General features: G+C 37.5%; 1 pseudogene; it reads left to right on the forward strand.

The window, feature by feature from the left end:
• The first annotated feature begins 9,917 nt into the window (after positions 1–9,917).
• LOC150108713 (E3 SUMO-protein ligase KIAA1586 pseudogene) overlaps positions 9,918–17,529 on the forward strand; it is a 36,661-nt pseudogene continuing 29,049 nt past the window's right edge.

Below are 17,529 nucleotides of genomic sequence, written 5' to 3' on the forward strand. Positions count from 1 at the left end.
GGACCCACGTGCAGATTAATAAATCACAAGCAGATGTTATCGAAAGTGACGATCTGAAAACTTACGAACCCACAAAAAAAAATAATAAAATAAAAAATAGCCTTAACAACAAATAATTTTCAAAATTCCTCTAGCGATTTTTATTTCCTAAAGAAAACAGATAAACCTCCTCAAGAGATTTTTTTTAAAAAATTCACATAAAATTAACGACAAATCTAATAATACTGAACTGAGAAATTAATTTTAAAAAAATAAATTAACAACTAACCTAGAAGTAGTATTTCCTTTCATAGCGCGAGGCTGCCAGAAGAAAAGAGTGCTCAAAGTTCGAATCTAGTCAGTGATTAGAGAATCTTTTCTAACCCTTCGTTCGACCATTTCTCCAGTCAGTCGATTTCTGGCAGATGCAAGTGTCATTTTTTTCTCCGAAAACGTTATTCTTCCCAAAAATCCAAGAAAATGGATAACACCCACATTGTTTCAGACAATCATATATTCTGTTATGGGGACCGCGCGTGGCGTCACTTGTTTGCCTTCTTTTCAGATGCAATTTAATATCGGTGACAATTTAGGTCAGCTATCACTGATTAGTTTATTATTATTATTATTATTATTATTATTATTATTATTATTATTATTATTATTATTATTATTATTATTATTATTATTATTATTATTGTCCCTCAAGGTGCCATGTTATCACCCACTCTATTCAACATATACATTAATGATGTTCTACAATAAAGAACCAAGAGGCTATTTTTTCCGGCGGCGTAAATTAAGTTAAGCAGATAATAAATCCCTCATTATTTTAAAGCCGGATATGAAACTCGGAGATCGAAATCTAAGAGTTTCATACCGAAGAATTATCAGCGAGTCCAAGCGTAAGTCATCACTTGGGTAGTACAACACTATGGCAACTCGTGTCAAAGGTGGAGCAAGCTCCGTCACTATCCTTAATATAAGAAAAGGTTATGAGAAGATATTAAGGATAGTGATGGAGCTTGCTCCACTTTTGACACGAGTTGCCATGGTGTTGTACTACCGAAGTGATGACTTGCGCTTGGACTCGCCGATAGTTCTTCGGCATGAAACGCTTAGATTTCGATCTCCGAGTTTCGTACCCGGCTTTTAAATAATGAAGGCGTTATTATCCCCTTAACTTAATTAATGATGTTCACAACATGGCCATAAGAAGTCAAATATTTCAGTATGCAGATGACACCGCACTACTAGCAATCCACACAGACATCAACACGGCTCTCTCCAAAGCAACAAGACCTAAATAAAATTACAACATTCTTCTACCAAAACGTAATTGTAATCAAAACACAGATGTTGATGATACGCATTCCAAGAATCATGCGCTCCACACCACTATCGATACACTGTCACACATACCGCTGCGTTAACCACAAAAAACTTGCCAATGTCCCAAAATCATGCCTGTAACACATGCAGAATACCTTGGTCTTTACATTGATTGCCACCTTAAATGGACAAAACATATATAATACCTACACACACATCAAACTGGGGATCATCTTAGCAAAACTCTTCCAATAAAAAGACATTATTCCATCCAACATAAAAAAACTCCTATGCAATGGTATCTGTGAAACCCTACTCAGATACGATATAACAATCTATGCAAGCATAACAAACAGCCACCTAACAAAATTAGAAATATTACATAGGAGAATTGTGTCAACAATGATTTGGATACCTTATACACAACAACCACCCAATGCCGACCAGCACATGACGACACACAGAATCCTGAGCATTAAAATACTGAAACAATACATAACATTAATAAGGAATTACTTCGACATCACCTATCGAAACAACAGAGACACATATCGTATAACACCACCTACAACAACTCTCTACATCCCGACACCCTTCAACAATTTATATGGATCTTTTGTGAAATCACATCAGATACCCATGCAAATCAACAACCTACCAAGAAATTTAAAACGCATAGATAACTACAGAACATTAAAACACGAACCCTGGAAAATATACAAACAAAGATAATATACCATTAACACTAATATACACATCACAAATCGCCAGCATCCAATGCCTACATCCCATACATAAACAGTGACAACAACATAAATAGTGAAGGTTAATCCCTATCTCTTCATAAAAGTTAACCCAAGCTTCGAAGTATGTGGGATTAAAATGCGTAACTCATCTACACGTAATCCTCATAATTTGTTGAATGTTGTATCTTTTTGTTGTCGAAAGGGCAACCTTCATTAGTGTTGTGCCAACTATTTATGACATTTGTTTCATTAGAAACCGATTTATGGTGCCAAGAGTGACAGTGTGTTTTGACGAACGGTCGGACAATGAGTTTCAAACAAAGAGCTGTGATTAAATTTTGTGTTAAACTTGGTAAAAGTTTTACCGAAATTTCAATTTCTGCAAATTGCATTTTCTCAATCTGTCTTCGTACTCTACATCCCAGAGATTAACTGTCCATGTGTATGCAGAGTAATCCATATGCAGACTGATCGAAACCTTAGGAAAGAGAACCATAACATCCTTACTTCTACAAGTCAGTGCTCTCAGCATCATTCCAATAATGCACTGTGTTGTGCTCAATTTTAGTAACACATCCCCGAAATTGTAGGACCTTGTCACCACTTCCAAATCTCTCATCTCCCATATGAAATTTCATAGTGAAATTTCAAATTTCACTTTGCAAAATTGAATTCATATCCCACTCATTTACTCATTCAGCCAGTGTATTCAATTCCTCTTGCAAAGCCACATCATCTGCCCTACTCTTCATACCTCTCCCCAAATTTGCATTATCTGCAAACAACTGTACATCACAATTCAGACCTCTCCTAATATCATTTACATAAAACAAAAGCAATGGACCCAAAACAGACCCATGGGGTACACTGCTAGTAAATTTCCTCTTTTGGGATATCGCTCCTTAACAAACAACTCGCTGATAACTAACATCTAATCTCCAATCCAGCGAACTAATCTACTGTTCAGTCCAATTCGTTCAAATATAATTACCAACTTTTCATGTGTCAATTTATCAAACGACTTTTGCAAAATCTAAATATTCCACTGTATATGCAACACCCTTATCCAATGCATTTGTCACTTGCTTTAAAAAATCCATGCTGGCCGTCAAAGAATATTTTTTATTGTCAACCCAATTCTGAATCCTGGTCCTAACTAACCTCTCTAACACCTTAACCATAACTCCATACACACAGACTGGTCTTATGATTCAAAGCTATAGTCTTATCACCTCCTTTATGATAGGAACAATTTTACCCTCTTCCCACTCCTTTAGAACTTGACATTGCAACACTCACGCTGAAAATATATGTAACAGTTGTTGTTGACTCTGCAGAACATTCTGTCAAAACATGTGGTGAAATGTCATCAAGTCCTATAGGCTGTAGGACCTACCATCCTTAATTACATCAAGTCTATTCAATTCCTCATATACCCCCTGTTCACTCAGTAACAGTTCCTCTTCTCCTTTCCCACTGCTTTCAAGTTTTTCATGATGTCACATTTATAAGAATGAAATACCTTTATAAATTGTTTATTAAATATCTCAACTATTTCCTTCAAAGCAGTTATCATTCCTCCGTTTCTACCAAGCAATCCCATCCTACCATAATCATTCTTTCTTCTACTGGCCACATATCGAAAAAAATTCCTTAGGATTGATCATCGCATTAGCTAATTGGTGCTCATATTGCACTTTTGCCACCCTTATCAAGGAGCCATCTCTCTCTGTCCCCTGCTCTTTGTACTTTTCATGCTATTGGTTGTTTTAACTAATCATCATGTGCTTCATGCAGATTGCATACCTCGATTCCATTTGTATCCATTTCTCACCTGCTCCTTGTATGCAAAGAGCAAGTGTGATATATCATCTCACACTTGAATCGATTTCATACCTTCTCTATTCATCCTCTTAACTTTTGGAATGCATTCTGATATTCCCTTCACCAAATAGTTCGTGAGTAGCGCCAAAGCAGCATTGATATCCTTCCTATCCACTTCCTTCTTCCAATTTATCACTGCAAGCTGTTACCTACGCTTTTCATAATTACAAGTCCTATAGTTTCACATATATCCCTTTCTAACAGACGTCCTCAAATGACGGCCACCCTGCAAGTGATCACCTCGCGGTCACTCTCACCAACTGGTGGAAGATTTGGGGTACACCACTTTTGGGTAACATCCCATTTAAAATAACATCATCTGATTAGATGGTCAATTCCAATAATCTTGATCCTCGTGTACCCTCCAATATATACTGCATAATGTAGTTGTCTTTCAAAAATTCCAGAAATTCATTTTCTTTGCCCTCAGGTGCAGTCTCTTGATTCCAGTCTATATTACCATAATTAAACTCACCCATAATATTCAGTCGTTTCTTGCTAGTTGGCCAAATTTGTCTATACATTTCCATCTCATTACCCTCCATATTACCAGGTCTATAGCAACTCTCAACTAAATATTTCATTATGTTTACCTGCACCTCACACCAAATTGCCTCAAAACTGTCGCCACTATTTGTACCTTGCAAATCCACCTTAGGATTTGCAATGGGCACAACTGATCTGCTACCATCATCAGTATTCCACCCTTTCTTCCCTATTTGTCTTCAGGAAAAATATCATATCCATTCATCTTTGTCAGAATGTCATTGTCATCTAATGATGTGTCATTTATAACAACTATCTTGGGGGGAATAAACTCAAGTAATACAACAATTTCGTTCCTCTTATTTCTAATTCTTCTGGCATTAGTAAACAAACATAAGAAATCATTTCTCGTTCTATAAGTTCTATGAGTATCTCTTCTCTGATGTGACTCTTCAATAGCTCCCCAAATCCTTTTCATTATATTATCACCAATTCTACAAATTTCCTCACACCCAAAACTCTCTTCTCCAATCCCAGGCCATCTCTATCTTTTGTTGCTCACTCACACATTCACCTATGATTCCAACATCCACATGTTTCATAAATATCTCCCAGTCCACCCTGGATCCTCCCGTTCTCCTGTTTTATATTGTGCTTCCACTCTCGCATTTACTTCATTCATGATAATCCCCGCTCCATTTGCAAGTGGATGTAACAGTGGAGTACTTTTCCTTACGCTCTAAAATTTATCAAAAAAAAATCAGCTAACGTCTTTAATTCCCCTATCCTTTATCCCCATCTAACTTTTGGAAACCTAGAGGGAAGTTCAGTTGGCATATGGAAAAGAATTATAACACTGAAGGAAAACTCACGTAAAATACTTTATTAGCGTAGAATTTTCACCTTGGTATCATAGGCATCGCAAGATCACAAAATGCAATTAATCATTAACAGACAATTCTAAAAACCACGTTCTAAGAAGCTAATATAAGATAACCATTAAATATAAGTAATTTCCTAATTATTTTTTAAAAAAGTATATACAGAGGCGTTCAAAATCTCATGTACAAATTTTGAGGGGAGATAGAAAACATCAAAATCAACAATATTCACATCGGAAAGCTTGACCGGAAACCACCCGAAAGTGATAGGCCGTGCTGTTCGCCAGCGCTCCAGGTGAGCAATTGGGCTTCCTCATTGAAGCTTTCGACTCGTACGAAGAACATGCGTCGTATTACCAACGCTGAGATGGCAGACATGCACCCCGTTTACCATATTATGTATCCATCTACTATTGAGCTGTTCAGTTATGCCAAATAAAGTTTTTTATACTACTTACTGCCTTGTGTTATTTTTGTATCTTTGTGTCCCTGTCAGTATCTTCTGGTTGCGTTTGCGGTCATGCTGTCCTACGTGAATATGGTTCATTTTGGTGTTCTCTACTTCCCCTCGAAGTTTGTATGTGGAATTTTGAACCACCCTGTATATTTAGACAAAATAAAGTTAGGAAAGATTAGCTTATTTAAAAAAGTACTATCTCCCAAAGGGGATAGACGTAGACCATTGAACCTGTTTAACCACGTCGCCGTCAATATCGATAAAATATACAACTCCTATACACTTGGAATCCATCATATATTTCAAAGTAATATCAATGGTATTACAATTTTAATATGCACTTCGCCTGTGTAGCTCAGTGGATGTGGCGTTTGCCAACCACGGCGCTTGGCCGCACGAAGGAAGACTTGGTTTCGAGTCTAGTCGGCGACTAGAGGAAATTTTTCTAAGCCTTTTTTCGACCGGTTCCCGAGTTAGTCGATCTCTGGCACGGGCAAGCAGGTTTTTCCTCCCGGAAACTCGGATTTTTCGTCCTGTAAACTCAAGAAAATCGACCGTAGAACCCACATTATTTCAGACATTAAATATATTGTGTTAGGGTTACGGACCACGAGATGGCGGCACATTTAAGCCGTCTCTCTTCACCGAGTACTGCTTAATTAGTGATAGCCTTGGGCCATCTATCTCTAATTGGTACCAGTGGAGATTGAACTGCCCACTCAGTCTCCAAAAGTTAGAAAGAGCTAAATGGCCTCGCCTACTCCCCGTATACGAGAATAAAAAGGCGTTAGCTGATTTTTTTTTTTTTTTTACTTCGCATCCATGGCAACCTGGACGTATATATACATCGTGGCCGTTTGGGTGGGGGAGACTGAAGTAAAGTTTCCTATACTTGTGAGTCCGTGTATCTCAATGGAAGTGGTGTTTGCACTCCTCAGTACTAAAATCGCACGAAGAAAGAATTAAATTGAAGTCTAGTGGCCAAACATAGGAACACTTTCTAAGCCTTTTTTCGATCGGTTTCCGAATTTGTCGATCTCAGGCACAGCAAGCGGGTTTTTCTCTCTGAAACTAGGGTTTTTTGTCCTGTAAACTCAAGAAAATTGACCGTAGAACCATCTACTATTTCAGATATTAAAAATAGTCCGTTAGGTTAGGAACCATGAGATGGCGGCACTTGTTAGCTGTCTCTTCGCTGCTCGCCGATTAAATTAGTGATAGTCTTGAGACAGCTATCTCTAAATGGTTACCAGTGGAGATTGAACTGCCTACTCAGTCTCCAAAAGTTAGATAGCGTTAAAATGGCTTCCCCTACTTCCTATAGACGAACAAGTGGTGTTATCTGATTTTTTAGAGATAGAATCCAATGGAGAAATAACTAGTTTAATACTGATAACTAGAATTCTACAAATGGTACTCCCTTCAGTTATCTTGGAAAATTGTTTGCAAATATAATAAACTTATAAATTAAAGATGCCAAGAAATTATATTCTTGGTTTTATCCTTTATCCAGGTATAAGGTGTCCCAAAATTCACGCAAGATTTAAATTTAGCACCATTTGTGCGGTAAAGTGTTGCCAACAAGAAAAAAAAAGACAGCGTGACAGCTGACAGTTCAGGGTTATTAAAAATGGAGCGCTACACGAAAGAACAGTTCGTTGAATGGATTATGGAACAACAACAAGTGGATGCTTATTTTTCGAACAAAATCAGCAATGAGGCTTATTTTCATCTTGATGACTTCGTTAATCGACAAAATTGTCGAATTTTAAGTTCAGAAAATTCACGAGTGATTGTTGAGAAACAAATGCATCCACAAGGTGTCACTGTTTGGTGCCGATTTTGGGCTGGAGGCATCATCGGTCTATTCTTCGAAAATGCGGCTGGTAAGTCAATAACAGTTAATGGTGCTCGCTATCGCGACATTATAATCCAGTTTTTTTTTCAACGGATGTGGCTTTTGTACACCGCCACGCTTGGCCGCACGAAGGAAGACATGGTTTTGAGTCTAGTCGGCGACTAGAGGAAATTTTTCTAAGCCTTTTTTCGACGTTCCCGAGTTAGTCGATCTCTGGCACAGGCAAGCAGGTTTTTCCTCCCGGAAACTCTGGTTTTTCGTACTGTAAACTCAAGAAAATCGACCGTAAAACCCACATTATTTCAGACATTAAATATATTGTGTTAGGGTTAGGGACCACAAGATGGCGGCGCATTTGAACCGTCTCTCTCCACTGCGTACCGCTTAATTAGTGATAGCCTTGGGCCATCTGTCTCTGATTGGGTACCAGTGGAGATTGAACTGCCCACTCAGTCTCCAAAAGTTAGATAGGGCTAAATGGCCTCGCCTACTCCCGTATACGGGAATAAAAAGGCGTTAGCTGATTTTGATTTTTTTGAAATTGCAAGATATGGATGTGGACGACATGTGGTTTCAACAAGACAGTGTCATATGCCATACAGCCCGAGAAACAATTCAATTACCGCATGAGTCATTTCCTGGTCGTGTAATTTCCCGTTTTGGTGATCAGAATTGGCCGCCCAGATCATGTGACTTAACTCCGTTGGACTTTTTTCTTTGTGGTTTTTTGAAGTCTAAGGTTTATGCCAACAACCCCACGACCACCCACGCGTTGAAGGAGGAAATGGAGTGCTGTATCAACGAAATTCAGCCACATTTATGCAAAACGGTCATGGAAAATTTCGACAAAAGAATGCGTATGTGCCAGCAACGCCGTGGAGGCCATTTACCCGATATGCTATTCATGCATAACCCTATACTGTATACCTTATGAATCAATAAGAAATTACAATTTTTAATTAAAAACCTGTGTTTTCTATCAACATTACTTCTTGCGTGAATTTTGGGACACCCTGTATAAGTAAACAAAGTTTGCACTTGAAGGCACTTCACAAATTGGATACAAAGGCGACTGATGTGAAGTCATCAACCTCTAATATACAAGTAGCCCAGTCGTGAAGATAACTTTTAACATAAGCAAGTGAAAATATCTCTTAACATAATAAAATTAGTGTTATTATTTCCAAACCCCAAATTTCAGGCAGTGCCCATGAATAAGCTACGCTAAATTTGTGCTTCTGCATTTTATCGTTATTGCACGTATTTTTCATGCAAAATAATCAGCAACGGAAAACTCACAGAGGGACTAATGAGACGATTACTTGCGCACAACCTGTAAGTACTCATAGCCCATCAAATCAGTTATCCCTACACTTATAAAGCAGCCACGTGCAAGCCACCGCTATGGATACCTTACAAAGTAAAGATGTCGGTAACAAAGGCCAATGACGAAAGAGTACTTCTTGTCTCGTCAGCGTAGCGCCGTTGATTGCCGACAAATCCAATGACAATATGAAGTGCTGCAGTTGTAAAACCGAAGTTAGTGGAAAGAAAGATAAATTTTGTGATTTTTGCTGATACTGACTACATGTTCCTGCGCAAAATTAGATGAATCTACGCACAAGATTTTTATCGAACTCAATTAACCTTTTTTTTCTGTTCACTGTGCCTTTCTTTTGTAAAAAAAAGCTACTGAACTTAGGCAAAGGAGTTGAAAACCTGGAAAAACAATTTATTACTATGACCGAAAATTACTCTTCCAAAATCAGCACACTGGGAACTAAGCTCGAGTTATTCGTATTTGTTCCTGATCATAAGTGCACCGTGGCCCTAATAAACTCCACAAACTAACCGCATTAACGGTGGTACACAAGTCGATCGGGCCAAAAAAAAGGAGACTCAACGCAGTTATTTTGAACTTTCCGACGGAAAACTGTAAATCATTAAAAGAACAAGTCAGCAAATACTAGGAAAAAGCAACTTCGATCCCAGAAATATCATCCAATGCCAACGTTTCTTCCCGTAGACAAAAGAAAGAACGGAACGAACTTTCCATCTCTTATGAAAGTGACCTGTGACACACCGACAAGCACATCCAAATTGATATCGGCGATAAATAAATTAAAGGACATCTCTTCCCCCCACAATTGCGCATATGCGCTAGATCTGACTGGACATTTGCTGAGAGGAAACAAAAATGCCATCTTCGAAGAGAAGTTGAAGGAAAACAGAAAAATGGAAGCAACAGTTAGAGCATCGATTATGAACAAGTTAAATTAGTGCAAAAATCAAGCATGGCACCATTAGTAGCTGTAATGGATACCATTATTCAGGTACCACATAGGCAATGTGCAAAACCCTTGTGGTCAAATCTATGTCTCACAGAACTTCACTAACATCCATAGCTTCAACTCTAACCTTAATAGTGTCCACTAGCATCTTCAATCCACCAAGTCCCACCATTCTTTTTAGCAGAAACTCAAATCTTACCACCACCGAGCACTAGCCATCTCAACCTTCCAAACTACACACTAGTTAACTCATTTTGACTGAAGGGTGGCAGCTAGCAATATATCTGCTCTGACATACCTTGCCAGAGAGCACCTAATTTAGAATTGCTCAACTCTGATCTGAGTTGGGTAATTGATTTGGTTGAAAATATCCTTTCTCCCACTCATTCAAATTTATCTGCTGGCTCAATCACTCTCCTAATGATACAAACTACACTGAGCTCTTTAAATTCCTTTCCTTAAAAATTCATTTTCTCTAGTCCCACTCTCCAAACAGTGAAATCATCTTCCTGGGAGATTTTAATATTCATAACACCAACTGGCTTTTCTCCTCAAGTTGTATGGATCTTGCAAGTAGAGATGTTGAAACATTTGATATCACTAACGACCTTGTACAAATTGTTTACATGCCAACCAGAATAACAAAAATTTGAACCACTCCCCATTTACCATACATCGCTTCCTTGCCAATGACCCTTCCAAATACAGAATGAATGTATGTGTCCCCTTGTAATTCTGACTACAATCTACCCATCTCTTCCCCATGAAACAAGGCTTACATAGCCACTCACACACGTGACTATTTTGCCATTGTAACAGTGCCAAGTTGGACATAGTAGGGAAGAATAGTAGTCTGCAAGACTACTTTTCTTCATTCCCATGGTCAGACTATTGTTTCTCTGGGCGACGCTCGGGCGTCGCCAAAGAAACAAGGCCCGCGATACCAATCGAGCGATCGGAGTTGGATCGAAAAGTGGGATACCGAAAAGAAACAGAAACAGAAACTAACAGAACTATTTTCAGTGGGAACGTGGAATGTGCGGACATTCTGCATGTCAGGAAAATTAGAACTACTTCGTGAGGAAATGAAGAGATATCAGTAGGATATTCTAGGATTGGCAGAGATGAGATGGACATCATCTGGAGAGATCAATGGATGCGAAATAATCAGGAGTTGGCTTCCTTCTTAGCAAAAGAGCTTGAGAGGCACAGTTAGGCTGCAAACCAGTTAATGAACGAATCATAGTAGCAAGATTTCAGGCAAAGCCCTTCAACATATCAATAGTCCAGATATATGCACCCACATCTGTCAGCACTGATGACGATATTGACTTATTCTACTAAGATCTGACAGAGACAATAGAAACAATACCAAAGCAAGATGTGCTAATTATTGAAGAAGATTGGAATGCCAAAGTTGGAATAGATAATGATGGTTGGGAAAGAGTCATGGGAAAATATGGTTTCGGAGAAAGAAACGAACGAGGTGAAAAATTGTTAGAATTTGTTGTGGACCACGAGATGATGATCTGTAACACAAGATTCCAACAATTTTTCACAATGTATCTCTTCTCTTCTGATGTTGGCGATCAAATGATGGGAAAACCAAAAACATGATTGATATGATTATGATTAAAAGAAGATGAATAACATCAGTACAGCAATGTCGAATTTTTCAAGGAGCGGATATAGACTCGGACCATAGTTTAGTGATTGCAAACATTAAGATGAAATTAAAAAAGAAACATAAACCCCAACATCAGAATAGAAGAGATACAGCACGAATAATTGAAGCAGAAATAGGAAGAAGGTACAGAACAGTGTTAGAAGAGAAGCTTAAAAGTGTGGAGAGAGGAAAAAACTTGAATTTAAGAGTGAAAAGAGTAATGAAGGCGATTGAAGATGCGGTTGAAGAAACAGTATCAGAGAAGAGAAGATCAAGAAGAAATGGATTACACAAGAAACACTGAAGTTAGTACAAGAGAAAAGAATGTTGAAGATAAGAAGGGATACATCAGAACAAATAGAAGAGCAATATAGAAGAAAGTGTAATGAGGTGAAAAAAGCAGTCAGAATGGATAAGATGAAATGGTTAGAAGCCCATTTCAACAATATAGAACAGTACTATGGAGAGCATAAAACAAGGGAGGTATACAAAATGATAAGAACCATTAATAGAAAGTGGCAACCAAAACAGACTACAATTAAAGATGAAAAAGGCAAAGTATTGATGAATAAAGAAAAAATTGTACAGCAGTGGACAAGATACTGTAGAGAGTTACATGAAGAAAAACTAGATTCCGATATCGTGGGGAAACTGACTGAAGAATTGAAGCAGATATCACCACCAGGTAATGAGCATGATATGGACATTTTAAGAGGAGAGGTAGAAAAAGCAATACGACGGCTAAAACACAACAAGAGTCCTGGTAACGATAACATTACTGGAGAAATGATTAAATATGGTGGTGAAAGTATGGTTACAGAAATGCACCAATTATGTAATATGGTATGGAAAGAAGGGAAAATGAGGAGTGTGTGAAATCAATATTAGTAACATTATATAAGAAAGGAAATAAGCTAGAATGTAAAAATTATAGAACAATTGCCTTGATAAGTCACCTTGGTAAAGTGATGATGATCATATTAACAGAAAGATTAAGAACACAATTGGAAGCATACCTTGCAGACGAGCAAGCAGGATTTAGGAAGGATAGAACTACAATTCAACAGATTTTGACAATGCAGTTAATAGTAGAGAAAGCTAGGAGAAAAAACAAAAACATATATACTTGCTTTGTTGATTGTCAGAAAGCATTTGACAGTATTGACCAGAAAGTGTCATTAGCAGTTCTGGAATCCTATGGAATTGATAAAAAACTAATAGCTATATTAAAAGATGTTTATCAGAATGAGTTGCAGCAGTTAGAATAGGTGATGATTTTTGGAAATGGTTTAAAACAAGCAAAGGTACTAGACAGGGAGACCTAATATCACCAAGCATTTTCATCGCACATTTAGAAAGAGCAATGGATAAAATGAAAGAAGATGCCAAAGGAATATCTGTACACGGAATGAGAATTAACAATCTGAGATTTGCAGATGGCATTGTTATTATTGAAGAAGACGGAAGAGAACTACAGAAAACACCGAAACTGTTAAATGAGAAAATGAAGAGATTTGGACTTGTTATAAACTTGGAAAAAAACAAAGATAATGGTATTTGGTGAGAAGAACATGAAACAAAAGATACAAGTGGATGGAACTGATATAGAAAATGTAGAACAATTCACATGTTTGGGAAGTAAACTGACATATGACTTGGACTGTAAAAAAAAGAAATAAAGATCAGAATTGCAAAGGAAAGAACAAATCTGAAGGCCATGGATAACATCTGGAAAAGTAAAGTGATCAGTCTGCAAAAAAAAACTAAGATTATTGGAAACATGCATCTTCAGCAGTGCACTGTACGGATCTGGAACGTTGGTAATAAATAAGGAATCAAGAAAAAGAATTTTGGTATTTGAAAGAACTTGTTACAGGAAGATTGTAAGAATAGAATGGGTACAGAAAATCACCAATGAAGAGCTCTATCAGAAGATACAACCAAAACAGAACTTAATGCAGAAGATTATAAAACGGAAGCTGTAATTATTTGGACACATCTGTAGAATGAGTGAGGACCGGAAGATAAAGACATTTATGTTTGGTATTTTGGATGGTTTAAACAGAAGAGGTACACCATACAGAGAATGGATAGACGATATAAAAGACTGGTGTGGAATGGGTGTACAAAAACTGTGACACTGTGCACTGGACAAAGAAAAACGGAAGAAGATAGTGAACCAAGCATCAGAAATCAAGGGGCAGTGAGCCCATAGTTCGTGAAGATGATGATGATGATGATACCGTTTAGTCCTATCTAACTTATGGAGACTGAATTGGCAGTTCAATCTCCACTGGCAGCCAATCAGAGATAGCCTGCCCAAGGCTATCACTAATTAAGTGGCACGCAGTGAAGAGAGACAGCTCAATAATTGCCGCCATCTCGTAATCCCTAACCCTAACACAAGATATTTAATATCTGAAATAATGTGGGTTCTACGGTCGATTTTCTTGAGTTTATGCGGCGAAAAACCCGAGTTTCCAGGAGAAAAAAACCCACTTACCCGTGCCACAAATCGACTAACTCGGGAATCAGTCGAAAAAATTCTTAGAAAAATTTCCTCTAGCCTACGACTTGATTCGAAACAAAGTCTTCCTCTGTGCAGTCAAGCGCCATTGTGTGCAAAATGCCTTGCAGATCTTTGTGAGCAAAACCCATAGACAAGTGTTTGGACCTATAAAAGGTAACAGAACAAGTGAATGAAGAAGACAACAAAGACACCAACTCTATAGAACACCACTAATTCATTCATTCATTCATTTCGTATGATGATTCAATGGCCATGAGCCCCCTTTTACCGGGAGGTACGGCACCAACTCAATCGACCCCTATTTTTCATCCGAGCTCGGACCTGCATAGCTGACAATTCAGACCTATGGCTGGAGGGATTGTCATAAGTATTCCTGACTGTATCTGTGTGTGATCGTGGGGCTGGTTTTGCCTGCTTGTGGAATGAAAAACCCCAGATAAACTGGGGAGGGAAAACCCTGCTATCCACGCCCAAGACATACTAACTTGGCAATGGCTGAGGAAGATCCTTAAGCTCCTCATGTCGTCGAGAGAATCGAGCCTAGGACACTCCTTCCCCAGGCCTAAGGTTGCGAAGCGCATAGCCACTAGGCTAACCGCGGTGACCACTAATTAACGATGTCATAGCTTGTGGATTGTAAAGACGTGGACGCATGGAGTGCATATGTGAGAAGAGAATAAATAAACAAGTTTATAGTAAGAATTGATGGAAAGCAAACTACAGGAAGACAAGACAATTCTGCAATGATAACATCCAAAAACACAGCTGAGATCTGAATTCTGGTGTGCACTAAATCAGTTCCAAAAAGAAAAGAGTGGAGAATGATGGTACCTGCACAAAAGAACTTTAGAAGTGCAGTAAGCTAGAAGCAACTCTGATAAAATTTGCACGGATTTATCTGCTATTTCTACTAATGGTAGGAAACTCCAATTAACTCACATTTTCATATTTTAAATTAAAATAAAAAACACATAACATAAAATTCAGTGATTTTACATCATCATTAGCAGTTTCCTAGTGTGAATCCTCAGGTGATGTTCAATAATTAAATGACAACACATCATTAAGTTTATATTATTAACCTGCTATCAAGATATTTCCTCCAAATTAGTCGATTACTGGTCAACACTCAAATATTATCTTATCTAATATTTTTTACTTCTAAGACTCTTCTGATTGAACCATTTCATCCACACTATGGTCCTCTGGGTTTCTTTCCTGCTGCCATCTTGGTATCAAACACCTGTTTTGGAAAGCTTTCTCCATCCATTTTATTTACATGCCATGTCACTTTATATTGCCTCTGCTCACAAATCCTTGAATGACAGCAATGTTAAGTTCCTTTCTTATTCTGCCATTGATGCTGTTTATTCATTCCCCTATTTTTTCTCAAAACTCTCATATCTGTATTCTCTAGTCTTTGATCAAGTGCATCATTTCTAACCCTTCTCTCAGATCCATGACTTATAATGGTTTTTACACTCTCTTTTATATTGCCAGTTAAATATAAATTTATTCAACTTGTTCAGCACCATACCAACTTTACTTACTCTGTTGTCTATTTCCAAATTTAATTTGCCATTCAAGGAGAGGTATGATAAACACTGTGTTGAGAGTGTGGGTCTCCTCTAATGATTCATAGGACTCCGTGGAGTTGCCCATGCAATAATAATTAATAATATTTACTAAAACTGTGCATAGATATTTTTATATTTCTCCATTTAGAATGTAGCTGAAGTTTTCATGTTCTTACCTATTTTCATAGTTTCGACCTTTTTATATCTGATTTTCATGCCAAATTTGTTACAGCTCTCAAATTGTTTAGTAAGAGAACATGGAAGGCTTGCACTACATGAGTTCAGGAGTACATCTTCTACAAATTTTGATATCTTCGATTCTAATATTTGGTTCAATGATACTTTCATAATGCAATTCATACAGATAATTAACAAAAATGGAGATAACGTGTATCTTGACTTACCACTGATTTTACATCAAACCATCTTCTTTTATGTTAAGGGGATAATAAATCCCGCATTATTTTAAAGCCGGATACGAAACTCGGAGATCGAAATCTAAGAGCTTCATGCCGAAGAACTATCTGCGAGTCCAAGTGTAAATCAGCACCTGGGTAGTACAACACTAGGGCAACTCGGAGCAAAGGTGGAGCAAGATCCATCACTATCCTTAATATTTTCTCATAATGTAAAACGCAGAATAGTTAGCAAAATAGCTTTTTGCTATTTCATTAATTTCTAAAATTAGCTTATCGCAAAGATATTAAAAGTATTAAAAATGATATTTTCTTTCCGATGTAATATATGAGTAATCTCATCGTTAGACTGTGAAATTTCGTGACACATTATTTTAGTTTTTTCACTCTTTCCTTCTCATCTTTAAATTTTGTCTCATCTGTTAATAAATTCGCTTCTTCACTTAAAGCAGCAAAAACTATTTCTTATATCTAAAATAAAACCACTAAAGACTAACAAATTATTAGCTAAAAACAAATCCATATCGGGATATGGGTACACTCTGGCAATTCATTAGTAGGGGTATATGTAAGTTCTGTTCACTTAAACCTTGGTATTCCAGGTCTACCTACTCACTGATGAGACCTCAATAAAGGTCGAAACCGGTTTGGGTAGTGACCTCTCCTCATACTGTAAAACAGTAATACATCTAATAGGAGCAGCGTTTTACATTATGAGAAAATATTCAGAATAGTGATGGATCTTGCTCCACCTTTGCTCCTAGTTGTACGAGTCTTGTACTACCCAGGTGTTGACTTATGCTTGGACTCGCCGATATTTCATGAAACTCTTAGATTTCGGTCTCCGAGTTTCGTATCAGGCTTTAAAATAATGAGGGATTTATTATCCCATTAACTTAATTTACGCCGTCGGAAAAATAGCCTCTTGGCTCTTTATCACATCTTTTATTTTCTTAAATTCTAACTACTTACACATAACTTATATATAGACTATGTATTGCATGGCATCAGTGGCATAGCTAGGGGGTAGGGAGGGGGAGGTCCTCCCCGGGCGGCACTTTGAACCTTTCTGAACTTTTGCAGTTAATTCTAAAATACAGTCTTGAGAACTCATTTACAAATATTGTAATACTGCGAATTTTCCTCACAATTGCTGTAAGTGTTTCTAGTTGTGAGAGGAGTTTTTCTAAATAAAATTTATTAAGAATTACCTACATTACAATGAAATAGACTTCGCCAATATCATCGACGATTTTGCTAACAGAAAAGGAAGAAAAATAACATTTTAAATTTGAAATTAAAGTTTTACTTAAAAAATAAACACAGTGTTTTATTTTATTTATTTCTCTATAGGTCGTTTTGACTTTTTGTAGTATTTTTGGTGTGTATTGAGAGGGGCGGAAAACTCAGGGACCGCCCTGGGTGG

Source organism: Typopeltis vanoorti, chromosome 3 (assembly GCF_054136105.1).
Source record: "Typopeltis vanoorti isolate ZY-2024b chromosome 3, IOZ_Tvanoo_1.0, whole genome shotgun sequence".
Taxonomy (NCBI): domain Eukaryota; kingdom Metazoa; phylum Arthropoda; class Arachnida; order Uropygi; family Thelyphonidae; genus Typopeltis; species Typopeltis vanoorti.